The 27,477-nt window shown below is 44.0% G+C and overlaps 1 protein-coding gene across 1 annotated transcript in view; it reads left to right on the top strand.

The window, feature by feature from the left end:
* The first annotated feature begins 554 nt into the window (after positions 1–554).
* The window catches only part of HECW2 (HECT, C2 and WW domain containing E3 ubiquitin protein ligase 2), a 336,744-nt gene continuing 309,821 nt past the window's right edge, over positions 555–27,477 (top strand). Inside the window, exon 1 of the mRNA XM_040358472.1 lies at positions 555–665. The gene's annotated coding sequence lies outside the window, so the exon portion shown is untranslated. The remainder of the gene's footprint in view (positions 666–27,477) is intronic.

The raw sequence follows: 27,477 nt of genomic DNA, 5'->3' as shown, positions 1-27,477 counted from the left end.
AATAAACTAAAAAAATGGGTGGAAAACCCCTTTAGACAACCGCGGCCTTTAACATCCAACAGTTGTCTTCTGTTTCTTTATTTATTTTAAAGTATTAAGGGTTATTTCCCGTCTGCTTTCCCATTGTTTTTTTTTGTTGTAGAATATTTTTTTTTTTTTTTAATTCTTCATGAGGTGTTTCCGTTCTCTCCCCTTCACAAGTTATGATAAAAGTATGTAAAGCAGCTTCTTCTCTATGCACAGCGCCATCTAGTGGCCAGAAAGGAGTGGCGCACGTCTAGGTTGATGTCGGGGATGCCGCTTGTCGCACACATTGATTTGCTGTGTCTCTATCGATCCATTCTGTTCTCCAGCACACGATTAGATAACGCTTCCATGCTCGGATGTCCTCCTGGCTGGACCGATCACTGCTGTGTCTTTGGAATCAGCTACTGGTAGAGAGGCCAGTGCCCAATGAAGAGGGGGCCTGCTAGTGTCCAATCAGATCACGCCTTACATCCAGCTGTGGTAGGTTTGGGAAGGATTCTTCCTGTACAGATCTCCCCGAGCTCCCGATCAGAACACAGCCGAGGATCTGGGATCAGAGGACATGCAGGGTGTGTGCAGAGCACGGGCGATGGAGGGTTAATGGTGGATCCTTCGTATGAATGCTGATCATATTAGAGGTAGGTGCTCATCCCTTCATCCTCCCTATAGATAATGACTGTGCAATGTCCCCCTATATAGGATTCTGCTGATCTGTCACCTCATTGTGTCCCCTATATAGGATTCTTCTGATCTGTCACCTCATTGTGTCCCCTATATAGGATTCTGATGATCTGTCACCTCATTGTGTCCCCTATATAGAGTTATGCTGATCTGTCACCTCATTGTGTCCCCTATATAGGATTCTGATGACCTGTCACCTCATTGTGTCCCCTATATAGAGTTATGCTGATCTGTCACCTCATTGTGTCCCCTATATAGGATTCTGATGACCTGTCACCTCATTGTGTCCCCTATATAGAGTTATGCTGATCTGTCACCTCATTGTGTCCCCTATATAGGATTCTGATGACCTGTCACCTCATTGTGTCCCCTATACAGAATTCTTCTGATCTGTCACCTCATTGTGTCCCCCTATATAGAATTCCACTGATCTGTCACCTCATTGTGTCCCCCTATATGGGATTCCGCTTATCTGTCACCTCATTGTGTCCCCTATACAGAATTCCACTGATCTGTCACCTCATTGTGTCCCCTATATAGAGTTCTGATGACCTGTCACCTCATTGTGTCCCCTATATAGGATTCTGATGACCTGTCACCTCATTGTGTCCCCTATATAGGATTCTGCTGATCTGTCACCTCATTGTGTCCCCTATATAGAGTTCTGATGATCTGTCACCTCATTGTGTCCCCTATATAGAGTTCTGATGACCTGTCACCTCATTGTGTCCCCTATATAGAGTTATGCTGATCTGTCACCTCATTGTGTCCCCTATACAGAATTCCGCTGATCTGTCACCTCCTTGTGCCTGTCCTGTGCAGGAGATGCCCCTCTTAGTAATAGAATGATGTGATTGGACCCCTATCAATAAATGAGGGTTGTCATTGTGAGAAATCCATCCTGGACCAGGTTAGGGTTGTTTGTCTGTACAGATTGCTGATTAGAGAAGGAAGCGATTTAATATATGCGACAGTAAAAGTCGCCATCTGTTCAGCACCATCGCCCAGTTGGCGCCTGTGTGTAGCGCAGATAAATGGGGCTTTCACATGGCAGTCTTAGGGGCCAGGGAAGGATCAGTAGAATATTCTCCGCCTGGGATGTGGCATCCCTCGCACTAGTCAATGAGGAGGCGCTAAGCTTGTTTATATTGTAGGCGCCAGCTCTGCTCTGCTGCAGTGTGGAGTGCGGGCTGCTGCAACAAAAGGACACGATCGCTCAGGGATCCCTCGTCACCACAGCTCCACACTTTGACATTTCATTTTCTGGGTGGGTACACCTCAATCGCAGACACGTGGGTTGGATGCCATCCAAGGCTTTCATTATGTTCCCATTCTCCTCCTTGAACTGTGTGTTTTTTAGAAACATTGCAGCAACATGAAGGAGACCACTTGAATTTACCCCAATTTTTTTGTATAATGTGAGAGGATGTAACACCAAGTAACATGTCTTGCTTTAAAATTGCACGCGCTCGTGGAATGGCGACAAACTGTGGGAATTAAAAATCTACATAGGCAAGGTTTTAGGGTTGTTCCGATACCACTTTTTTAAGACTTTTTTTAAGTATTTGCCGATACCGATACTTTTTTTTAAATGTCATGTTTCAGTTTCTCAAAGCACAATACAGATTAGGTGGCACTGATCTGCAGCACTGATAGGATTAGGTGGCACTGATATGCAGCACTGATAGATGGCTGACTGGCACTGGCAGGTGGTACTGACGGCTGGCTGGCACTGATGGCTGGCGGGCACTGGCAGGTGGCACTGATGGCTGGCAGGTGGCATTGACAGCTGGTGGGCACTGGCAGGTGGCACTGACGGCTGGCACTGGCAGGTAGCACTGACGACAGGCACTGGCGGCTGGCTGGCACTGGCAGATGGCACTGACAGCTGGCAGGCACTGGCAGATGGCACTGACGGCTGGCGGGCACTGATAGGTGACATTTATGGGCACTGATGGGCAGGCACTAAAATGCCATTAGGGAAGGCTGCCTGCAACGCCCATCCTGGTACTTCTTGCACTCAGCCGCATAAAAGCAGCAGCGGCCATCTTGTTACACCCAGCTCAAACTATATGGGCTGGTGTGACAAGATGTCTGCTGCTGGCATACTGTGGCCGAGTGCAGGGTGTACCAAGATGGGCGTCTCTGACGGCAACACAGAGCGTCACTTCCACAACCGAATGTGACGGCTTCTGTCGCCCTGAACTCTGCACTCTTTGCCAGCTTGATGTGCCGCCCTCCGCTCCGCTCGCCAACTCCGCCAGGTATCAGAAGCATTTGTGCGAGTACAAGTACTCGCACAAATGCTCGGTATCGGTCCCGATACCGATACTAGTATCGGTATTGGGACAACCCTACCCTTTACAATTACAGAGGAGGTCTAGTGCTAGAATTATTGCTCTCACTCTAACGTTTGTGTCAATTCCTCACATGTGTGGTGCGAACACTAGATATGTGAAACCTTGTGAGCTGCTTTGTTAATCTAATTAAAGCTACCAGCACTAAACACACTTCCTAGACATGTGAATTATCAAACTAAAAACCCAAAAGAGTGCAGCGCTAAATACAAAGTGTCACCTAAGGGATATATAGTGCATTCAATGGTTTTTAGTGGTGCACACACTATTTACATGTGCGTGTGCCACTTACATATGCGTTCGCTTCTGCATGCGAGCACGGAGGGATGCGTTTAAATTTATTTTACTTTTCATTTTTACACTCTCCCAGGTCCTCTTTATGGAGAGATCTGGGGTCAAAAAGACCCAAAAATATATATTTTTTTTAAATCTTTTGTTAAAAAAATAATTATTTGCTTTCAGCCTGGACCGAAAGTGAGGTCGCTCCGGTCCTCCAAGGCCATAGATGCCATCAAAGAGTATATCTACTCTATATAGTAGTTTGTACTTGTGTTTCCTGTTCTACATTAAAGTGACACTCAACAATATCCTTATTCTCCAAACATCACCCATACACATCAACTGCCTAATGGCCCTGTGATATGTTTTTTATTCCTAGCATTTCATATTCCTGATATGTGGCTGCTGTACCATGTACTTGTATGAAAAAATATCCCATTCTCTTTGCATTGCTTCCTCTGTGTGAAATCCCTGGTGTTCTGCCAGTTCCTTTGGTTTTCTATTAAAAACTGACCACACTAAGCAAGAGAACACATCATGGTCAGTTCTCTAGCTGTGCTGGGAACTCAGCCTGCTCTCTTCCAATGATTTCCAATGATCCAGACTTTCCCTGACAACCCCCTGCATAGCCATTCACTGGGATGTTCAGTGTACTGCCGCTGAGAACAGATGGAATGTGTTAATTTTAGGGCTGCGCATCTTCACCGGTCTCACGATTCTATGCGATTACGATTATCAAGTCCACGATTCGATTAGATTCCGCGATACATCACGATTGCAGCGCATGGCTCTCCCCCCAAAATACTAAAGGAGATGATCAGAGACTGCAGACGTGGTACAGGAGACGATCAGAGACTGCGGACATGCTACAGGAGATGATCAGAGACCGCAGACATGCTACAGGAGATGATCAGAGACCGCAGACATTCTACAGGATATGATCAGAGACCGCAGAGATGCTACAGGAGATGATCAGAGACTGTGGACATGCTACAGGAGATGATCAGAGACTGCGGACATGCTACAGGAGATGATCAGAGACTGCGGACATGCTACAGGAGATGATCAGAGACTGTGGACTAGAGGTCGACCTATATATCGGCAGGCCAATATATTGGCTGATATTTGGCCGTTTTGGAGAAATCAGCATTGGCCGATTTTTATCCAAATTACATAGTTACATAGTTAGTCAGGTTGAAAAAAGACACAAGTCCATCCAGTTCAACCACAAAAAATAAACAAACAAAATAAAAAACACAATACAATCCCATACACCCAACTCCATACCCACAGTTGATCCAGAGGAAGGCAAAAAACCCCAGCAGAGCATGATCCAATTTGCTACAGCAGGGGAAAAAATTCCCTCCTGATCCCCCGAGAGGCAATCGGATTTACCCTGGATCAACTTTACCTACAAATCTTAGTACTCAGTTATTTTATGTACATTTAGGAAAGAATCCAGGCCCTTCTTAAAGCAATCTACTGAGCTGGCCAGAACCACGTCTGGAGGGAGTCTGTTCCACATTTTCACAGCTCTTACTGTGAAAAAACCTTTCCATATTTGGAGGTGAAATCTCTTTTCCTCTAGACGTAAAGAGTGCCCCCTTGTCCTCAGTGTTGACCGTAAAGTGAATAACTCAACACCAAGTACACTGTATGGACCTCTTATATATTTGTACATGTTGATCATATCCCCCCTTATTCTCCTCTTCTCAAGAGTGAATAGATTTAGTTCTTCTAATCTTTCCTCATAGCTGAGCTCCTCCATGCCTCTTATCAGTTTGGTTGCTCTTCTCTGCACTTTCTCCAGTTCTCCAATATCCTTTTTGAGAACTGGTGCCCAAAACTGAACTGCATATTCCAGATGAGGTCTTACTAATGATTTGTACAGGGGCAAAATTATATCTCTGTCTCTGGAGTCCATACCTCTCTTAATACAAGAAAGGACTTTGCTCGCTTTGGAAACCGCAGCTTGGCATTGCATGCCATTATTGAGCTTATGATCAACTAAAACCCCCAGATCCTTCTCCACTACAGATCCCCCCAGTTGTACTCCCCCTAGTATGTATGATGCATGCATATTCTTAGTCCCTAAGTGCATAACTTTACATTTATCTACATTAAACCTCATCTGCCACTTAGTCGCCCAATTAGACAGAGCATTAAGGTCGGCTTGTAAATTGGCGACATCCTGCAAGGACGTTATTCCACTGCATAGCTTGGTGTCAAAGACAGAAATGTTACTTTTGATCTCAGACCCAATATCATTTATAAATATATTGAAAAGTAAGGGTCCCAGCACTGAACCTTGGGGTACACCACTGATAACCTTGGACCATTCAGAGTAAGAATCATTAACCACGACTCTCTGAATTCTGTCTTTCAGCCAGTTTTCTATCCATTTACAAACTGATATATCCAATCCTGTAGACCTTACCTTACACATGAGCCGTGTGTGCGGAACTGTATCGAACGCTTTTGCAAAATCCAAATATATCACGTCCACAGCCACGCCTCTGTCCAGGGTTTTACTTACCTCTTCATAAAAGGAAATCAGGTTTGTCTGACAACTTCTGTCTTTCATAAATCCATGTTGTCTGCTGCTTAAATAGTTTTTTTCCTGCAAGAACTCATCCATGTGGTCTTTTATTAAACGTTCCAGTATCTTCCCAATTATAGAAGTTAGACTAACAGGTCTATAGTTACTTGGTAAAGACTTTGTTCCCTTTTTAAATATGGGCACCACATTGGCCCTGCGCCAATCCAGTGGTACTATTCCTGTCTTTAATGAGTCCCTAAATATTAGATACAGTGGCTTTGAAATGACAGAGCTCAACTCACCTAGGATCCGTGGGTGGATGCCATCAGGTCCAGGTGCTTTATCCACCTTTATTCTGTCTAAATATTTCTGGACCATATCACTTTTGAGCCATTGTGGATTTGGGGCTGTGTCACTCCCACCCCCATTTTGGACATGAGCTCCCCCATGCTCCATTGTATACACAGAGCTGAAGAAAGCATTTAATAAATTTGCCTTCTCTTTGTCCCCAGTCACCCACTCTAGATTATTTTGTAAGGGGCCTACATGCTGAGACTTCACCTTTTTACTATTAATATATTTAAAGAATTTTTTGGGGTTTGTCCTACTATCTTTTGCAATCTGTCGTTCATTTTGAATTTTTGCATCCTTGATTTCCTTTTTACATATCCTGTTATATTCTTTGTAACATTTAAACAACACTAGTGTTCCTTCATTTTTATATTTTTTAAAGGCTACTTTCTTATTGTTTATAGCTTTTTTAACTTTGACCGTGAGCCACATAGGTTTTATTTTTAGCCTTTTAAACTTATTACCCATGGGAACATACTTTGCAGTGAGGTTCCACACAGTCTTTTTGAAGAATTCCCATTTCTGTTCTGTGTTCATCTGTGCCAATAGTCCCTCCCAGTCCAAGTCCTGGAGAGCAGCCCTCATCCTTGGGCCGATATTTAACATGGCCGCTAGCGGTGCCACGGCTCCGGAGCTAGGCCGAAGCCGCGGCCTTTACTGATGCTGTGACCGCGGTGGCAATCCACGGATCCGCAAATTTCCGCCGCGGTCACAGCATCAGGAAAGGTAGCGGCTTCGGCCTAGCTCCGGAGCCGTGGCCATCTTGGTACACCCAGCGCGGCAGCCAACCAGCGGGCCGCTGCCGACATCCTCCTCTAAAAAATAACGTCTTCTGACGTGCTGCGCGCCCTGCCTCTGCCTACAAACCCCAGAATGCAGCGCGGGCCGGTAACTTCCGGCACGCGCTGCATAATGGGGTTTGTAGGCAGAGTGGAGGATGTCGACAGCGGCCGCCGCCGATTTGCTGCTACCGGCCCACTCTGCATTCTGGGGATTGTAGGCAGAGGCGGGGCAGCAGTCAGGGCCAGGGACGAATGGAGCTTTCTTGTGCTAGGAGATGGAACGGAGCCTGGAGCGCTCCGCTGGTGGGCATTGATGAGGTGGCAGTGAATGACATTGGGCTGTACTGGTGGGCATTGATGTGAGGCACTGATGAGGTGATGCACTGGTTGGCACTGATGAGGTGATGCGCTGGTTGGCACTGATGTGATGCACTGGTGGGCAATGATGGGATGCACTGGTGCATTGGTGGGCATTGATGAGGTGGCACTGATGGGCTGCACTGGTGGGCACTGATGAGGTGGCACTGGTGGGCTGCACTGGTGGGTACTGATGTGGCACTGACAGGCTACACCCCACCTCTCCACCCTAAACAATTATCTCCTCCCCACCTCTCCACCCTAGGTTTTTTGAGATGAGGGAAAAATAAAAAATCGGCCTAAAATATTGGCCGCAAAAATCAGCAACACATATCGACCGCCCCGATTTCCAAATATCGGCATCGGCCAGAGAAAAACCCATATCGGTTGACCTCTACTGTGGACACTGGTGTCAGTACTATTACCCCAACATTGGTGTCAGTACCATTACCCCCAACATTGGTGTCAGAACTCTTACCCCCAACATTGGTGTCAGTACCATTACCCCCAACATTGGTGTCAGTACCATTACCCCCAACATTGGTGTCAGTACTCTTACCCCCAACATTGGTGTCAGTACTCTTACCCCCAACATTGGTGTCAGTACTCTTACCCCCAACATTGGTGTCAGCACTATTACCCCCCAACATTGGTGTCAGCACTATTACCCCCCAACATTGGTGTCAGCACCTTTAACCCCCCCCCCCCCCCAGCATACAGGTGGTCATGGGAGAGGGAGTGACAGTTCACACTCTGCCTGCATTCTATGTACAGAGCAGTGTAAGAGAAATGTCATCAGGGATGGATGGATAGAAGAGGACAGCCATCATATACTGTACCGAGTGTAGTGTATACAGTGCAGGAGGTTGGACATGGACAAACAATACAATGTACCTGCTGGAGGTGAGAGCCCCCCCTGTCCGTCCTCGACCACCTCTGTACAGGACCAGCACAGCCCTGCGATACATTTCTACTGCACAGGGTGACCCTGACTAGGGGGACAGCAAAGCAAGGGCACCAGTGTCACGTATAATCACTCCGTGCGCAAACAAGAGCAGAGCAGAATTGTTCCTAGGCATGTTACTGCCGGGGGTTCTAGTGTCTTTAGAGGGAACCACAGAGGATAGTTTCCAATACATGCCGCCCATCGTCTTCAGGTTTCGGGGGTCTATAATAAAAGGTATAATGTGTGTTTCCATGGATGCTGATCTGCAGCGAGCTCAAGTCTCACGTCTCTCCTGGCGTCAGCACCTCCCGCCTTTCTGATCTGATAGTTAGTCAGTGGGCGGGGGCTGACGCCAGGAGAGACGTGAGACATAAAAGCAGAGAGGAGAGAGGCGGCCAGGCAGTCACATGAGTCACACAAGGTAACATCTGAACGGAACGGAGGGGCGGGGATGGGGAGCGGGGCTAAACATCGATTATGACGGTCGCATGCATCGGTGCCGCATCGGGGACACCCGAATCGCGATGCACCGATTAAATTTAACACCCCTAGTTAATTTCTTAAAAAAAAGTGTTTAATGTTTTTATATATATATATATATATATATATATATATATATATATATATATATATATATATATACACAAATGTTTTGCCTTTCATTTCTATTTTAGCCCCCGTTCACACCAGTGTGACTTGTCATGCAATTTGACAGATGGAAAGTGCATGACAAGCTGCACCCTATTTTTGCCTATGGAATTGCTCAAATCGTCTCGACTCCGACTTGCACAGACTTTGAAAAGGTTCCTGCTCTATTCTTGGGGATTTCCTGTGCGACTTGCATTTGCATCTGTGCATGATGTCGGCCAGATATCGGCAAGTCACCAATGAAATTGGACTGATCAGTGGCTTTAAAATCACGCTGAAGTAACGCGAATTCAAAGCCCCATTCAGTGTAAACCAGGGCTTAAACTGAATGGGTTGCTTTACAAGGTGAGTGTTTACAGGCATTTTAAATCGTTTTTTTAGGCCCCTTTCACACCAGTGGACTGATCGGGTCTGCCTTCCCATTTTTCAGACAGACCCGATCGCTCCATCCATTGCTCTTAAAGAAGAATTAAACCCTGATGGGTTTTACTTCCTCTTTGTTTCCCTGCAAATAATGGGCTATTATTATTATGCATCGCATAGTAGCCCATTATGTGTCACTTACCTGAAACCGAAGCCTGCAATGTCACCGCTGTCTCCTCTTCCACGAAGAGTCTATCTTCCTTTCAGGTATCGCGGCTCCGGCGCTGTGATTGGCTGGAGCACCGATGATGTCACTCTGCGCGCGGGAGTCGCCAGTCACACCACGATCTCCTTTAGATACACCACGCTCGCCGTTTCTAAAGTGCGCCTGCGCCATTGTCTACGGTGCTTGTCTCATTTGCAAATATCTCCTAGGCCTTGGAGATTTGGGAGTAATTTCGAGCACTTTCAGGTAAGCCTTAATCTAGGCTTACCTGTAGGCAAAAGTGGTTGTAACGGGTTTACAACCACTTTAATGGAGCGAAGGATGTCATCTGGCAGACAGGCAGTCCAGTACAATCAGACCACCCCATCGAGAACAGCAGGCTGTGTCCGTGTCTGCTCTGCATAGTGGAGTGAACATGGACCCGTCATTCGCCTGTTCAGTGGGGATCAGCAGGGAGATCTCCCACTGAGCAGACAGACCTGCTATTCCAAATTTCGCTCCGTCTGAAATAGGCCTTACTGTGTTTTTTTTTTTTCTGCCTCCATGCATCCTCTTCCATGAGCTCCTCAACCTCTCCTTTTCCCCCTTGCTTCCTGTCGTTTGGAATGAGCAGTGCCTGTTAACGGCAGTCATATGCACTTTTTTGCAAGCTTCATATCCCTCTGTCCATAGTTCAAAGTAGGGTTGCACCGATACCGTTTCTTTTTTCGGCGAGTATGAGTACCGATACTGCGGTGCGATTTGCATCAATACAAAAAGGAAAATTGGCGCAAATTGCACTGCAAAGAAGCGCATTCGATTTGAACAGGAATTCAGTGTGATTTCACCCATTGCTCCTGTGTGTGTGCAGAAAGTGAAAAGCGCCATCTAGTGGGCAGTTTAAAAAAATATTAGAACTCATAGGCCCAGATTTTCATAGGACTTACGACGGCACAGCGCCATGTACGCCGTCGTAAGTCCTAATCTGAGGCGTCGTATCTATGCGACTGATTCTTAGCATCAGTTACGCATAGATATCCATTAGATCCGACAGGCGTAAGTCTCTTACGCCGTCGGATCTAAACTGCAAATTTTTTTTTTGCCCGCTAGGTGGCCCTTCCATCGGATTCCCCGTCCAGTATGCAAATTACCTAGATACGCGAAAAGTTGCCCCTGCTATATGAGGCGCAGCCAATGTTAAGTATGGCCGTCGTTCCAGCGTCGAAATTTTAAAAAGTTACGTCGTTTGCGTAAGTTGTCCGTGAATGGGGCTGAATGTCATTTACGTTCACGTCAAAACCAATGACGTCCTTGCGACGTCATTAAGAGCAATGCACACTGGGATATTTGACGGACGGCGCATGCGCCGTTCGTTCGGCGCGGGGACGTGCTTCATTTAAATGATACACGCCCCCTACCCGCCAAATTTGAATTCCGCCGGGTGATTTACGCTACGCCGCTGCAACTTTACAACTTTACAAGTGCTTTGTGAATAAAGCACTTGCCTGAAAAACTTGCGGCGGCATAACGTAAATCGGATACGTTACGCCGCCGCAGAGATACGCACAGTGGACAAGAATCTGGGCCACAGTAAATATATGGCCACATGCAAATTAATCTACATAGGTGTTCCGGTCCGCCGACGATGGCAAATCAGGGTCGCTGGAAGGGGCATCACTCCTGCAGCTTCTAAAAGTGATACCGCGGCAAATGCGCAGCAGGGACCACTTTTATCTGAAAGCCGGTTGATCAAGGGAAAAGAGAATACTGGGGTTATAGCATGTAGCTGTAGCCATGCTGCAGCCATAACCCCGGTATTTGATGTCAAAGTAATGACGAAAAATCCCAGTTAGGCAGTCAGGAAGTGGGTAATTACAGGATGGTCAGAAATGTAATTTCTCTGGGAGATATGATGATCCTCCACACAGCCTTTGTGTCACTCGACCCCCAACACTCAGATATACACAGCCTCATTTTCAATGTGATAAGTCACGAAAGGCAAAAGAAAAAAGGCCTCTCCATAGTATAAAACTGCTTTTAAAGTAGAACTATAGCCAAAAAGTGTTTTTTTGTTGTTGTTTTTTTCAGTAAGGGAGGGGTATATGAAATGTTTATTTTTGTCCCATTGCAGAGATTTCCATTCACTTCCTGTCCCATAGCCAAACAGGAAGTGAGCAGAAATTCCTGCAAATACTGTATACCCTAAAACAAATTTATATTGCAGTTTATCAGACATTCGAAGTGGTGACTGCATTTGTTTTTCCCTTTTTTTGGCTTTTTTTACTTTTAATTTGTTAGTCACTAATGTAAAGTCCATGTAAATCTGCTAGTGCATCTAACACTACCCTCACACTTCCCCAGATTGACATCCAGTCATTGCCCTACAAGAGGGTCTCCTTTTGTTTTGCCTCTCCCCAGATTGACAGTGCTGCTGTCCAAGGGTGTCTCCATTGTTCCTCTAGTGGGATGGAGACACCTTAAAGCGGAGGTTCACCCAAATAACATCTATATCAGACCAACTTCTTTATACTTCTAACATGTACAGTCCGCATTTTTTATTTTTATTTTTTACGCTGTACATACCGTATAATCTTTTATTTGCAATCTGGCTTCCGAGTACTTCTCCTCGCGGGTACTTCTCCCCGTGGGAGTAGGCGTTTCCAAGCTGAGGAGGAATGTCCTCTGGGAGGTCGCCCAGATGATTGACGTCCTTTCAGAAAAAGTTCACCCCGGCGGATAAGGCCCCGCCCCCCGTATTGCGTAGGCGCGTCACGAGTCACGGCGTTTCCGAAAGAAGCCGAACATGAAGAAGCTCTATACGGCGCCTGCGCAGTCAGCTCTACATGGCTCCTAGTCGGTGCGCAGGCGCCGTATAGAGCCGACTCGCAGCTCTGCATGTTCGGCTTCTTTCGGAAATGCCCTGACTCGTCGCTGCTAGGTGTCACCTCCGTAGTTTTCCCGATCGAGTATGCAAATTAGCAAAATACGCAAATTCCCAAACGTACGCGCGGTCGACGCAGTGAAGATATGACGTTTACGTTAGATTTGCGACGCGTAAAGTTGCCCCTGCTATATGAGGGGCAACCAATGTTAAGTATGGCCGTCGTTCCCGCGTCAAAATTAAAAAATTGCCGTCGTTTGCGTACGTCGTCCGTGAATGGGGCTGGTCCATTTACGTCCTTGCGACGTCATTTAGCGCAATGCACGTCGGGAAATTTTAGGGATGGCGCATTCGCAGTACGTTTCAGAGCGGGAACGCGCCTAATTTAAATGATCCACGCCCCCTACCCGGATCATTTTAATTAGGCGGGCTTGCGCCGGAGGATTTACGCTACGCCGCCGCAACTTTACAGGCAAGTGCTTTGTGAATCAAGCACTTGCCCGTAAAACTTGCGGCGGCGTAACGTAAATGAGATACGTTACGCCGCCGCAGAGATGCGGCGATCTACGAGAATCTGCCCCATTTAGTCTAGATTTACACATTTAAGAGACTGCAGTGTATGAAAATCCCAAAGGGCTAGTTGTTTCTGGGATGCGGAAATTAAAATTTCTGGCAGCGACACTTATTCCATAGCGAATCTCTTACATCTCGCACCTTCTACTTTCTAAAATTGGGTCAGATAACAACTGAACCTCTTCACACCGATGTCTGCCTAATATGTGTATTTACCATTTTTAAAGAGTCATTTCACCCAATGGCGATACATCAGTTTTTTGTAGAGGGTGAAATTGCCTAACAACGTCTTGTATATATTTTTTTTACATTTATAGAGAATGCAACAGGAGGTAAGAAACAGTCAATGAGGAAAAAAAAAATTGCGCCAATGAAAAAAAGTAAATCAAATATTTCCCAGCAGCCATGTGAATGTGAGCTGACTAGCGTCACAGTGAATTAAAAGGGGTTAAACACCGTGCTGAGCCCATATAAATTCCAAACATGAAACCATCAGTGTATTAAAAAAATGCAAAATAGTTCACAATGATGCCCCACGTAGATGTGCACTCACTCTTATGAATTGACCACCTATCGCTAGAGTGGTCGTTTGCGCTTTCTGGGGATAATGGGACCCCTAAACAATGTAATCCAGGTCAGAGAGAGGCTCCCATAGTGTAAAACCGTACTTTATTTAATATAAAGATGTGGTAAAAAAAAAAAGGGATTGATCACGTCATCGCGACCCTACATCCGCCCAGAAATACGATTGCAGGGAACCGAGCCTCCCCACTATCTACCGGTGTCCTAACGGAGACTGGCCGTATACCCCTAATTACAATACATGTTGATCACACCAGGTGCCAGGCATAGGTTTGTAGTCGTTTTTTGCACACACGTTTAAAAAAATATTTTTAGACCTGAAGATTGCATAAAACCCCCAAAACATATAGGCCCGGATTCACAAAGCACTTGCGCCGACGTATCTATGGCGTAAGTGCAAATATGCGCCGTTGTATCTATGCGCCGGACTCAGAAACTAAGATACGCCTGAAAATAGGCTTCATCCGACTGACGTAACTTGCCTACGCCGGCGTAGAGTGGGCGCATATTTACGCTGAACGTATTTGGCGCTCCCATTGATTTTCTATTCACATATGCAAATGAGGGAGATACGCCGATTCACGAACGTACGTCCGTCCGACGCAGTGCGCGTAAAGTCATACGTCCGGCGTAAAGTTATGCCCCATAAAGGAGGTGTAACTCAGCAGCATCCATGCAAAGGGCTGCAACAGGGAACACAAGCCGACGTATTTTACGTAGGACGTGAATATGACTAGACGTAGGTTACGTTCACACCGTAGGCAGTGATCCAGCGTATCTTAGGCAGTTGTTCCGACGTGATTGTGAGCATGCGCACTGAAATGCGCCCACGGGACGGTGCATGCGCAGTTGGCGATTCGTATCTGTCTGGCGCTGGGCCCATCATTTGCATGGGGTCACGCCTCATTAGCATGGCTCACGCCCACTTCCACTTCCGCCGACTTACGCCTTGGAAACCCAGTGCAGACTTGGAAGCACTGGCTTTGTGAAATTCAGTGCTTGCCTATCTGCTCTGCGTCGGCGTATCGTAAAGGAGATAAATATGCGCCAGGGTCTGTGAATCCGGGCCATATTTTTTTTTATGTCGCTCGTAATTACCACAACGATGTAGGAAACGCAAAATTTCTGTAAAGAGTGCACTAAAGTTAATTTTAGGGCACACAAATGCAATAGATTACCCAATTCTTTTGATCGCATTGCATTAGATTTTTTCCTGATTGTCAGGTCCAATGGCGTACGGACCCGGCAGCGAAAGGTTTAATGCAAATGTAAAGCTTAAACTTTTTTAGGTTACAGACTAATTGGGGAAGGTTTAAACAGTTAATTTTTTTTGTCTGTCCCATTAGGGCGGTTTTCCTTTACTTCCTGTCCCAGAGAAGCAATAGAATGAGAGAGGAAATCTCTACAAAATGAGAATTCTGGTCCAAGACGCGTGTCTGTGGAACGGGTGTCCACATTAAGGCTGCTTTCACACGGGTGCTGAGGCCTATACAGCATGAATGAGCTGTTTTTTTTAGATGTCTGGAGCCTTATGTAGGCAGCCTATGTTACTTAATAGGGACCCAGTGGCCTTATGGACAAAGCAGTATGTTCCAATTTGACAGGCATGCAGGGGCAGGTGTGTGGCCTCAAAAGCAAGCCGTCTGTGTTGGTGGCTGTACATTCGCCCCTACACCTGTCAAATTGGGGTTGTTCGGCTGTGTCTGTACATCTGCTGTGTCTTTATTCAGTAACGTAGGCTCCAGCTGCATCAACAAATGTCTCTTTCACACTGTACAGGCCTCAGCACCCACACATGTGATTTGAAGCCTTAAAGTGGATGTAAACCCAATTTTTTTTTTTTACTGTCACAATGTAGAGTACAAGATTTCCTATCATCTGTGCCCAGTCTTGCTACAAAGTGTTAATCCAGCTCTGAGCAATCCTCTTTTATTGTTCAGTGAGATAAAACGGACTAACAGCGAAAAACCTTGGTCCGTCCCGCCCCCTTGCTGTGAGTGACAGGTTATTTACATATCTCATACACTAGCCTGGAGACAGGCATTATTTTTTGATTCCCACCCCCTCTCCTTTTCTGAAGTCATGTGGTTACTTTTCTGGATTTTGACTGGATGTTAGTGATCATAGCATAATTCAGTGTAAGTAATACACAGGACAAAATGCATGTTGACAAGGGGAGTGTAGATTAGGGCGGGGAGACTACTGACATCACAACTCCACCCACCGAGCTCCAGACAACAGACCCACCCACAGGATCTGCAGTTTTTCAGTTCTCATAACAGACAGAGGGAGACATTTGACAGGTAAGGATACATGCAGGAGGCATCTATATCCTTATAGATCAGCACTATGGCAGTAGTTTAGAAAGGATGAGAGTGGCTTTACATCCACTTTAAGGTCTATTCACACCAGCCGCTGTGTAACTATGTAGCCTCTGGTATGCAGTGTGGTCCAGCAGGATCACTGTAGTGCTGATGAGCAGCTCTCGCCGCTACGTGGTGTGAGGTGGTGTATTGCCTTGCTCTGCACTGAAAAAAATGTAAGTATTTTTTCAACACACACTGTCCGCACATTACCGCAATGCAATGGTGTGAACCGGGCACATAGGAGACAGGGCATTTTGGCTTGTCTTGTGGTGGGACCGCGCTGGAATAGCCATCCAATGTAGTCCCACTGTACCTGGTGTCAATGTAACCCAAATGATTTTCATTTGCTTGGTGACAACTATAAAACTGAGGATTTCTCATCACTTTTTATCTTGTTGACAACAGTTCCCAGGATATATACAGAGGAAGAAACTACATAGAAGGTATACATGGTAACAACACATTTAAAAGGAAAGCACATCTCACTATAATGAGTACTAGACTGAATCCAAAGCGCCAAGCCTGGTTCCTCTCTGACCTTGGATCCCTTTGCTATCTGCATGAATCCTAAGTTGACACCCCCCCCCCCTCCCAGCACACAGCAGGTGACTCCTAGGCTCAGCTTTGTGTTTTTCTCTATGAGCCTGTTAGAGAGGGGAGTGTCCCCTCCCTCCAATCGGCTGTCAGATTTAATGGAGCTCTGTGTGCTAGCTGTGCAGTGTCTGATATAAGATCCCCTCCCCCTGCATTAATAAGAAATGCTGTGTAAAATGTGTTTTGAAAGGCTGTAGAGAAGAGAGTGCTGCAGTTAAACAGGTACAACTTATGCAAGAGGATTTGTTCCATCGTTATGTCTCACCTGAGGCCAATCACTTCACTAAGTATATGTATAGAGTTTACATCCACTTTAAAGTGGAGCTCCAGTCCCCACATCAAAAAATGTAAAGTATTTGTAGCTTCTGATTTTTTTTATATTGGGACACTTACCTGTCCAGAGATCCTGCGATGTTGGCTCCCCAGCCGACATTGCTGCGCTTTCTGAATGGCCCGGCGGCAGTGGAAGGGGGGCCTAACTTTCGGGGGGACCCCGTTGCGGTGAAGTCTCTTGGAAGTGGGGACGGGTACCTGTCAAAAATAGCTACCCACTTCCCCCCAAAAGGTGCCAAATGTGGCTGTGGAGAGGGGGAGGAAGCAAATATGAGGAGATTCCCCTTTTGGGTGGAGCTTCAGTTTAAGTTGGCTAGTAGATTTCAAACTAATGTTTGTATGAACATTAGTATCAAAATTCATGCAAAAAATCTCAGTATGTTCCATGAATTGAGAAATATTGTTTGAAATTACTTCAACATCTTGTTTGCTTTTACCTCGGATTTTGGAATGAGTTTTCTACCAAACAAAAACCACATACACTGTTAGAAATTCATTTGTTCAAGAAAAAAATTCCATCCTGCTCTTTTTTGAATTTTCTCATCACTGTGGTTGAAGAGAAACAAAGCAATTTGACCCACTAATAAAACTGAACCAACGAAACCTTTCTTGTTTCAATCGTTATATCAAATAAAATGCATACATTTTGAGTATTGCCTCAGATTAATTATTTAAGTAATCGTATAATGTACCATCATCCAGAATTTAATGGAAAGAGGGGCACCTATCCTCCGGTGCCCTGCTATCAAATAAAAATAATAAAGTACAATCATATAAATACAATATAATTAATAATAAACAGTAATGTGGTCAGATAATCCATAGCACAGGTGTCATACCGTCCCTCGAGGCCATTTCATGTGGCCCTTGCACCTCTCCTGCAGCTGCGGGGCAGCTCCAGCCCTCCTCTGGTCCTCCTCCAGACCCTTACTTTCTGCTTTCAAGCAATGCATCAGCTTCTTCCCAGCAGCAGCATGAAAAACAGAGATGTAAGGGAGAGTGGGGGACTCAACTTCTGACGGTGGGGTGGCTCTTGACATCTAATGTAAGGGGAGGGGATGCCCTGTGCATCTAATCTTACAGATACAACGGCCCTTTTGAGGGGCAATCATAATGCTGATGCGCCCCACAATGAAATTGAGTTTGAAACCTCTGATCTATAGGAAGAACTATCTAATCATGAATATGTCAGATATTGAACATATATAAGTAATTGTTATAAAGAATCCTAATATATTTAATTATAATGGATGAAACCTTTCTAATAATTTTCCTAGTGTATGACCAGCCTCCTGAAGGCTCTCCACAAGACATTTTTCATCAATTATATCAAATTTGGGCTTGGGGGTTGTACATTAAACTTTTTGCAGACTATGGCCCAGATTCTGAAAGGACTTACGACGGCGCAGCGCCATGTACTCCGTCGTAAGTCCTAATCTGGGCCGTCGTATCTATGCGCCTGATTCTTAGAATCAGTTACGCATAGATATCCATTAGATCCGACAGGCGCAAGTCTCTTACGCCGTCGGATCTAAACTGCAATTTTCTTTTGCCCACTAGGTGGCACTTCCATCGATTTCCGCGTTGAGTACGCAAATTAGCTATATACGCGAAATCCCGAACGTACGCGCGGCCGACGCAGTAAAGTTACGACGTTTACGTTAGGCTTTTCCCGGCGTAAAGTTGCCCCTGCTATATGAGGCGCAGCCAATGTTAAGTATGGCCGTCGTTCCCGCGTGGAAATTTTAAAAAGTTACGTTGTTTGCGTAAGTCGTCCGTGAATGGGGCTGGACGTCATTTACGTTCACGTCGAAACCAATGATGTCCTTGCAACGTCATTTGGAGCAATGCACACTGGGAAATTTTACGGACGGCGCATGCGCAGTTCGTTCGGCGCGGAAACGCGCTTAATTTAAATGATACACGCCCCCTACCTGACGAATTTGAATTCCGCCGGGTGATTTACGCTACGCCGCCACTACTTTACAGGCAAGTGCTTTGTGAATAAAGCACTTGCCTGAAAAACTTGCGGCAGCGTAACGTAAATCGGATACGTTACGCCGACGCAGAGATACGCCAAATGTACCTGAATCTGGCCCTATAAGTCTCTGATCTCCTTTATCCACCTATCAGTTATTCAGTTTTCTGGTTTGTATTTTTCTATACGCAGTGTGAAGCTCAATGTTTTAACTACTCCATTTCTTGCCTTCTGCTATCTTAATAGAGTAGTCTGCATTTTAAGTCAGTGTGCTCTGTATGTAGGTCAGCCTTGACTTGAAACATAATCTAGATTGTTTTATATTGTGCATTAGTGTCATGCTTTCGCATTTTCAAATCAATAATGTAAACCTTTTTCTTGCTTGTACCTTACCTCCTATTTCTAGTCTTGTGCGTTCTGTGTAATCCCATTGTACAATATAGATAATTTCGCTTTTTATTATGTTTAGTAAAGCAAGTGATATTTCCCAATAAAATACTTTTAATAACCACATGTAAAAAAATGAAATTGTATTTTTATATGCTGTATAAAATCAAGAAAATTTATTATGGCCATATAATAAAAGCATTACAGATGCGGAAATCAACTTGTTAGGTTTCAGATCATAACCCAGATCTTTAAGAGTGGATATTTGTTAGTGTTGGGTTGTTTGCTGCAAAAGCACAACTAAAGACACCTGTGAAAGAAAAACAAGTACCAAATCAGCTACTATGGGATGCACAAGCCTCTCCTCAATCCTCCTTCATTTGTGTCTCAAATGGTCACCCCCTAAACAATGCAGCTCAAAGTGGTAGGGGTATTTAGTCCATTCTGCCAGTCCAGAAAACAGTGGGCAAAGTCTTGGTGTGGCCAAGTCCCGTGCCAAATAGCAAACTACAGGCTTGCGAATTAGCAGTGGCACTGCTAGGGTTGCCACCTCCTCCCTTTAAACCCGAACACATAATAATTACACAGCCACTAAGTGAGTTTTTATACCACCTTAATCAGCTTAATATGCGTTTGGGTTTAAAGGCATGAGGTGCCAACCCTAGACACTGCAGATAAAACATGCCCCATGCAACATTTTTTCATCCCACTATAGTGCGAGCAGGTATAGCCTACAATAAAGTGCTTTGAATTTAGGAAAAGTGCAACATGGTTGCCACACTATCGCAGGAAGTTTAATTTATAGCTTCCGTCTTAGCCTGTGTTTGATCTGCAGTTGCCATGGTCCTGCACATGTGATCAATTATGACACCAACCATTTGATGGCTTGGCAGTTCGTTTGAGAGCACAAACAACTGTGAGAGTTATCATTCACTAACCCCCCCCCCCCCAAAAAAAACTTAAACAATTACACCCTACAAGACAAAGGCATAATGAGCTAGTATGCATATTTCTTGCACCTACAGGTAATCCTTAATCTAGGCTTACCTGTAGGTCTAAGTGTCTAATGCCGCGTACACACGATCATTTTTCGGCATTAAAAAAACTATGTTTTTCGGCATGTAGAAAAAACAAAGTTTTTCCAACTTCATCATTAAAAAGACGTTGCCCACACACCATCGTTTTTAAAAAATGCTCTAGCAAAGCGCGATGACGTACAACACATACGACGGCACTCTAAAGGGGAAGTTCCATGCGGATGACGCCACCCTTGGGGCTGCTTTAGCTGATTCCGTATTAGTAAAAGACGATTCGCGCTTTTCTGTCTGTTACAGCGTGATATATGTGCTTACTCCATTGAGAATGGTAGTTTTACCAGAACGAGTGCTCCCATCTCATAACTTGCTTCAGAGCATGCGCGGGTATTTAACGTAGTTTTAGCCCACACACGATCATTTTTTACAACCCGAAAAACGTCATCGTTTAAAATGTTGTTAAAAAATGCAGCATGTTGAAATTTTTTTTGTCGTTTTTCAGAAGCCGAAAAATGATGTGAAGCCCACACACGATCATTTTAAATTACATTTTTTAAAAACTATGTTTTTTTCATGCCGAAAAATGATTGTGTGTACACGGCATCAGGGTTTACAACCACTTTTTAAAGGTTTCAATTTTTCTCGACCCTTCTCATTTCTACTAGTAAATATACATTATTACGCCACAATATTGCATCTATATAAATTACTTGCATCATACCAGTATTATATGCATTTGTAAATCTCCCCGTACCCCCTAAAATTAAATTACATCTAAACAAACTCACTATAATATTATTAATATAAAAAAAGAATTGGTAAAATATGAAAATTAAAATAAACAAATGGGTTTCCCTAAGAGCCGGTTCACACTGTGGTGACTCGTCAGGCGACTCAGCCGCCTGACAAGTCGTGTCCCATTCTATTCAATAAAACCGTTCAAATAGGAGCGACGCAAGTCACTCTGACTTAGAAAAAGGTTCCTGTACGACTTCGGGGGCGACTCGGGGCGACTTGCATTGACTTCTATACAGAAGTCATTTTGCAAGTCGTCTTCAGGACGCCTTGCCGAGTCGCCCCCGAAGTCGTACCGCCCCAGGGTGAACCGGCTCTTATTATATCTAAAAAACAATAAAAAAAAAAATATATATATATATTACATACAATATTTATTTAAAAAAAATTGTGATAAAACATTTTACATAGAGTTCTACATTTAACCCTGAAGGTACCATAGTTTGTAGCTGATATATCAATTTTGTCTTCTTTCTAAAATGATTTGAAAGACTATGATGATTGAAAGCCTTTTTGTTGTTATTTATGTGTTCCCTGAGGCCCCATACACACCATAGAATCTATCCGCAGATAAATCCCATCAAATGGGTTTCTGCGGATAGATCCTATGGTGTGTACACGCCAACGGATATTTATCCGCAGAGAAATCTCCCCTGGGATGGATTCCAGCAGATCGGATATTTGCTGACATGCACAAAAAATCCATCTGCTGGAATCCATTCCAACGGATGGATCCGCTCGTCTGTACAGACTTACCGGATCCATCCGTCTAAAGGGATTCCCCGCACGCGTCGTAATGATTTGACGCATGCGTGGAATTCCTTATATGACAGCGTCGCGCCCGTCGCCGCGTCATAATAGCGGCGACGGCGCGACACGTCATCGGCAGAGGATTTCAGCGCGGATTTCAATGCGATGGTGTGTACACGCCATCGCATAGAAATCCTCTGAAATCCTCGAGAGGATTTATCCGCGGATACGGTCCGCTGGACCGTATCTGCGGATAAATCCTCTCGTGTGTATGGGGCCTGAGTCTCACTCTCAGTTCCCTCATGGTTCTGCCCAGGTATTGTTAAGGCAAGGAGATTGGGACTTTAAATGAGGCTCTTTTAGAAAAGGATAATACAGGATACAAAAAAGCACACAAAGGCAGCGCTCGATGGGAATAGCATTAAAACTTTTATAGTCTTCAAGAAGGTAACAAAATAAACATTGCACTGGAGATAAAAATCGATGTAGCTACATAAACTGTAAAAATGGTGCGAGTAATACCAAACAGTAGCAAAATCAGTCATAAAAACATGGAGCTAAGTATGATACTGGTAAAAAAATGTGTACAACGATGCCACTGCTGAATCCAGATGAGGAGAGGTTAACATCAGTCCGTCGGCATGTAGATGTCCCATGAAGGGAACTATCACAACTCCCAGTGGATGGTTGTAGAATCCCAGGTTGATAGAGGGAAGTGTAACAGCCCTTGCGTGTGGCAGATAGTAAGGTCCCACCGGCATGCAGATATGAAGGCACAGCAAAGGAGCACTTCAGATGGACACGACGGAGCTCCCTGAAGGCCCGGAAGCCGGCGAGAGGTGAGTAGCAATCAAAAGAATTTTGATCAAAAAAAATTTAATCGATCAAAAAAATTAAACATTAATCAATTAATTAATAGTTAATTTCCACAGCCCTACTAAAAATGGATGTAAATTGTGTCATCACTAATTTTTAAAATGTATATTGTATGTAATTTATATATATATATATATATATATATATATATATATATATATATATATATATATATATATATATATATATATATATATATATATATATATATATATATATTTTTTTTTATATATGCCCAAACCTCCAAAGGGAGGTTTGGGCATAAGTACATACTAGACATAAACAAAGAAGCTATAAAGTAGATATAATAGTAAGAATAATAATTATAATAAGGAAAACACATTTTTTTTTTATTATCATATTTAATCTCTTTAGATAATACTGGATTGATGCAAGTAATTTATATAGATGCAATATTGTGGCGTAAGAATGTATATTTACTAGTAGAAGAGTAGAGTAAAATGGAGGATAGATTACTGGAAAGCCGCATTCCTAGTAAAAAAGGGTGTACCAATATGGTGGTTTCGCTATTTTCGGCCCGAAGTAGGAAGTGATATCAGAAGGGACAACAGGAAGTGACTTAACAGAGAGGAGTGGGAGGATTTGGGTTAAGTAGAAGGAGAATAGGGTATAAGAAAGAGCCAGCCACGAACGGCCGCAGCTTCTAAAGACGCCCAGTGGGTGTAGCAAAGCGCCACAAGTGGGGATGAGATAATGACGTCATATCTGGTAACTGGAATGCATGTGGCAGCGGCGGCAATCCCAGTCCACGTACATGCTTGGATTTTTTTACTTTTTTGTAAGTGTAATTGCTTTTAATCCTTTAATAAATGATACAGTATTATGCTATTTGGATCCCATATCACAACCATGCTGAGAGCCCTTTTTTTGAAGGAGAAGGAAGGAGCCAAATTCATTCATTTGCTAAAGGACATATACCATGCTTTTTGGAATCATACTGTTGGTGAGTGGGGAATTCAGGAGTGACACCTTGGATTTTCACGAAAAAGAATCTTCAACACTGGCACCTTGTTTGCACTGATGGACTATTTGTTTATTTAAAGCGGTTGTATACCCGCAATATTATTATTTTTTTTACACCTGAAAGGCAAAAAGGCATAGTGAGCTAGTACTAGCTTATTATGAAATACTTGCCTTGGAACGAGGTATAGAGAACTTACCTGGTCCACGCCGAGCCAGATGTCATCTTGCCTCGGCGTGTCTTCTGGGTATCGCCGCTCCAGCGCATGCGCGCGGAAGTCTTCATTCGGGCAAGGCCCGGCGGCCCGGTGATCCCCTTTTAGCCCATACTGATAGATCTGGGATATTATTTACAAAGCTCTATTTGTGGGAACAAAATTCTGTTTGGGTACAGTGTAACATGACCGCACAATTGTCATTTAAATAGCGACAGAGCAGAAATCTGAACATTGGCTTGGGCAGGAAGGGGGGTAAGTCCCTGGTATTTAAGTGGTTAAAGTAAACTTAAAAAGTCCTTACAAATAATTCCTGTCATGTCAAAATATTCAGCAACAATATACATAAAAATAAATAAAACCTTTTTATACAAAAAAACAGCCCTTGGGCTGTATGATAGTGACTGTAACCAGGGTACCTGTGAGAAACGCAGTATGGGAGAATGACATCATTCTGCTGCAGGAAAAAGGAAGCATTTTATCAGTTTCCTCTTCTCTGATGCACACTCTGACCTTGTAACATGGCACAAGGTGAGGAGCAGAGGCAGCGGACTGATCTGTGTGGGACATATATTCACATCCCAGAACGTAAATAGGAACTTCACCCATTCCCATTTAACTCATTCAAAATATGGCATTTACCTTTAATGGTCTTTTATTTATGAAAAACATATAAGCCCATTGAAACCTGCTTTGTCCTTTTCCTCCCCCAATGCTTTTCTGCTGCAGATAGCATCCCGCGTCACCCTTCACCTCATAGGAAGAAAGCTTTCTTCTCCTGGTTCTTGTAGCCTGTGTTTGGTCAGATATGGCGACCCGTCAGAATGTGTAACCGAAGTGTCGTTTCGTCGCCACCATCTTGCTACACCTCACACTCGTCCATATTAAGGATACACTGAGAAGGGGGTAAGCGGACATCTTTTTAAACCCACAGAAATTTTAAATTTTACAAGTTTTTTTAACAGTAAACTGAGTTCATATAGTGAACTACAGTACTTAAAACTCCATCTTACTGTTTAGATGTTGAATTTTAAAAGCTGTAGCAAGCGTGCTGATCTTACAGGTTTTTCAATCTGATAGACGTTCGCTGCTTTTAAAATTCAACATGTAAACATTCACCCGGAGTTCTAAGTACTGTAGTTCACTATATAAACTCAGTTTACTGTTAAAAAGACATGTAATGCCGCGTACACACCATCACTTTATGTGATGGAAAAAAACGACATTTTCTGTGAAGTAAAAAACAAAGTTTTTGAAACTTCAATTTTCAAAAACGACGTTGCCTACACACCATCGTTTTTTCACAATGCTCTAGCAAAGCGAGGTTACGTTCACCACTTTTTTCCATTGAAGCTCGCTTCATAACTAGCTTCTGGGCATGCGCGGGTTTAAAAACGTAGTTTTAAACGTCGTTTTTGCTACACACGGTCAATTTTTGTGAAACAAAAAACGAGGTTTTGAAAAACGACACAAAAAATTGAAGCATGCTTAAATTTTTTTTTGTCGTTTTTCACAAGACATTAAACAACGTTTTCCCCCACACACGGTCATTTAAATTGATGTTTTTTTCAAAACGTTGTTTTTTTTCATCACATAAAGTGATGGTGTGTACGTGGCATAAGATGCAAAACTCTGGTGGGTTTAACAAGATGTCCACTTACCCCCTTCTCAGTGTATCCTTACAATGGACGAGTGCAGGGTGTAGCAAGATGGCGGCGACGAAATGTCACTTTCTGACGGGTGGCCTAATCTGATGAAACACCTGCCCTCTGATGATGTGACGCCAGGTTCTTCCTCCTCCAGCTGCTATGCTGATATATGTGACGTCCATATCCCTGGAGGCTTCAGGAGGTGACTTCACATCATTCTCTCTCAGGGGAGAATGGGGGCAGGTGGCATGTCAACCATAAGAAAATAAGACAAATAAAACCGTGCTTTTTTTTATGTTGTGTAGTGTGGAGGATTAGAAATATGGTGGAAATAGTAATTTTTGAAGCAAGGTTCAATTTAGGGTGCATGCAAACCCTGTGAATGAGCGTCTCTTTGGGTCTGTAAAATCTACTGTTGAATAATTTTTTCAATAAGTGCCAAAAAACAAACAAACATCTAATCTTTTTTAGAGAGTCCTGTGTTATCTCAAAGAGTGTGATTCTCCCTGCCAGTTCCTATCTTGTACTGTAGAGCAATTAATCCCTATGTTGTAGAGATAAGTACAGTTGAACAATTCAGTAGTGTAGAAAAAGTCAACTGAGCAGGGCTGACACCATTTAGTGCAAAAAAAAATTTGAAATCAGGAGGTGAATACATTTCTAGCAGATCGCTGGGTATTTTTCTGTATTTGCAGGTTCTTTAAAAGGATATAACCTGGTGTATTGTGTATATATATTTTTTCACCCCAGACATACTTTTTAAAGAGTGCTCAACCAGGACTTGGATTTACTGGATTATGCACCGCATTCAGTAAAGGGTAAAGTTGGTCACACCCTGATTGAATTTCAGCCAGTTCACGATAAACCGGTCAAATTTTGCTTTGTGCGTGACCCTTACAGCACCCTCCCACCAAACATCCTTTGATTGAAAAAACTAAGGCGCATTGGCAGATAATTGTTGGCCAAATACAGGTTGCATCCAATCAGATGAGCCACTGTTCAGGTATTTTGCTTGCTGTAAGCAGGAGATAAATTTATTCACTCTGTTTAGCATGGATTGAGAAATCATTATTATTATTCTTTTGGTTTAGCCTGTAGGTCAGTGGTCTCCAAACTGCGGCCTGGGGGCCAGATGTTTCCCTTTGCTTGCCTTTTATCAGGCCCTTGGGACACTATTCCTCCCACTGAGACAAGGCACTATTCTTCTAGCCCAACATCGGGGGGCATAATTCCTGTCACTGATACCAACACTGTTCCTAACACTGACCCCAACAGTGGGGCTCTATTCTTCCCACTGACACCAATGATGGGGCACTATTCCTTCTCCTGATACCAACAATGGGGCACTATTCCTCCCAATGACACCAATGATGGGGCAATATATCTTCCCCCTAATACAAACAATGGAGCAATATTCCCCCCACTAGTACCAATGATTGGACTTTACTCCTATTGACACCAGGGGATTCTCCACTCCCTCTGCCCACAGTCTGGCGTCCTTAAAGTCTGAAGGACAGTAAACTGGCCCTTTGTTCAGGAAGTTTGGAGGCCCCCTGCTGTAGGCTAAATGAAAGACGTCAATGGGTATGATTTACTAAAACTGGAGAGTGCACAATCTGGTGCAGCTGTGCATGGTAGCAAATGGCCTTCTAACTTCAGCTTGTTAAGTTAAGCGTTGACAAAAAAAAAAACCTGGAAGCTGATTGGTTTCTACGTGGAGCTGCTCCAGATTTTGCACTGTGGATGGACCAAAATTTGCCTGGTTCAGCAGGAAGAGCCGAATTTGGATCTACATGGTGCCCCTCCAATTCGGTACTTTGAAGAGGTGTACTCTTCACAGATAAATCCCGGTTTTCACTGTACAGGGTAGATGGCAGACAGTGTATATGGCGTTGTTTGGGTGAGCAGTTTGCTGATGTCAACGTTGTGGATTTAGTGGCCCATGGTG

The sequence above is a fragment of the Rana temporaria genome, chromosome 6, assembly GCF_905171775.1.
Source record: "Rana temporaria chromosome 6, aRanTem1.1, whole genome shotgun sequence".
NCBI classification, from domain to species: Eukaryota; Metazoa; Chordata; class Amphibia; order Anura; family Ranidae; genus Rana; species Rana temporaria.
Note: the sequence above shows the minus strand (reverse complement) of the source record. Positions and strands in the feature narration are given on the sequence as shown.